The sequence below is a fragment of the Chaetura pelagica genome, unplaced genomic scaffold (genome assembly GCF_000747805.2).
Source record: "Chaetura pelagica isolate M959 unplaced genomic scaffold, ChaPel_1.0 scaffold534, whole genome shotgun sequence".
Classification (NCBI taxonomy): domain Eukaryota; kingdom Metazoa; phylum Chordata; class Aves; order Apodiformes; family Apodidae; genus Chaetura; species Chaetura pelagica.
Genome location: NW_009953065.1, coordinates 1,255,632 through 1,257,395, shown reverse-complemented (window position 1 = coordinate 1,257,395; position 1,764 = coordinate 1,255,632).

Sequence of the window (1,764 nt, the reverse complement as noted above, 5' to 3'; positions counted from 1 at the left end):
CTGAATTTTTGTTATTTTTTTGTCAATGAGTGCTTACATTAGTTTTGCAAACAGAAGGAAAGCTCTCAGATCATTAGAGGGTTTAGAAAATTTTATTTCAAACTGGTATTTAGAAAATACAGTGGAGACTGTGCAGGTACCTTCTTTGAGGGAATAAATGTTATTGTACAGCAAAAGATAAATCGCAGTTGATAGTGTGACCTGTTAGAAGGGGGGTAACTTATGTCTCTCAGGCTGAAACTTGTCATTTAACAATGGAAGGCAGTCTAATGAATACCTTTTTAAATGATCAGGCTTTTATGTCCTCGAGTTCTGTGTTCACAGGTTTGTATTGAAGTAGGATATGAGTGCACTCCCAAGTTGAACTGTTTCTAAGATCTTTGACACATAATCTTAACCAAGTACTAATGGCATTACTGAATTGTTCTTTTAAATATTTTTCACATATATACAACTCTAATGGAACTAGGGAGTATATATTTTTACAAAGGTAAAATATGTGTGTATATATATCTGTATTTAATTCAAGTTCTTTGACAACACATGTTCACATTCAAAATTAGCCTGAATTTTACAGCACGAGCACTATGTGCCTGCTGAAATATTTTTATCTGTTACGGGGTTTTTTTGGTGATTAAATAGATGGATTGCTTCTGTTTAAAGTATTGTAGGAAGAAATTATAGTCTCAGTTAATTTTTGTCCTGTTAATGCCGGCCTGTTTTTTTTCACAAGGTGGCAGTCTTGTGCCATCTCGCCGAGGTGACCAGCTGCTTAAGTCATAACGTCAGGCTTTTTGGCAAGACTCTTTCTGAGAATTAGAAAACTTCTGGTTCTGTCACAGCTGATTGCTTGTTTTGGTAATTGGTTTAGCTAAAATATCCTTGTATGTAATTTTAAATATCTGTTGTATGTTAAGTTTTAGAAGTAGAGCAAGTTTTGCTCATCTTTAAAATGTCTTTTTTTTTATATTTTTTATATTTGTGGAATTTTCATGTCTGGTCTGAGAGAACAAAATGAAACTTGAAACCTTATTGGTGAAATTATGTTATTATTTTAGACAGTGTAAGTGCTTAGAAAGTTAGCAAATTTTCTTCTGCTTTATTATTAAGTTTCTCATCCTTATTTTCTTCACGTATTCATTCTATGCATTGCTATCTAAAAAGAAAAAAAAACATTGGAGGACGAATTGAGGAAAGCAAAGAAGTAATTACAGTTTTGAGACTGACACATGCTGATTTTCTGAAATACTCACTCTTTTTAATTGAGTGATGTACATAAGAAATATAAATGCCCATGTCTATTAGGCCTATAATAGTTGATGCATTTTAAACACATAATCTAGTTTTTGTATAACAAAAAAAGTGTAAAGCCAGAGTCGATCAAAATGACTGCTTCTATTTATCTCAGACTCTTTGCCTATATTCACTACCCTATTTTTTTTTTCCCCCTGAAAATCTTTGCTTTCCTTGCTTATCTCTTGTTAGATAGGATATGCTTTTCATTTTACATTCAGTGACGTTTGTACGACAGCTGAGGCATATTTTATAGAAAAACATCCTTCTTAAAAGTATGCTTTAGATGGATGCAGATAATTGGTTTTACTAACAAACATCATTTTGCAACCAAAAACGAGTCTCCATGAGACAGAAGTGCTAACCTAGCTAAATTGTGTAGCTAAAATGGCCCTAATTTGTGAGGGTTTTGTGCTTAATCACAGAATATGCTCAGGGCCTCATGCTGTTCCTTCAGCTTCAGGGATAGTT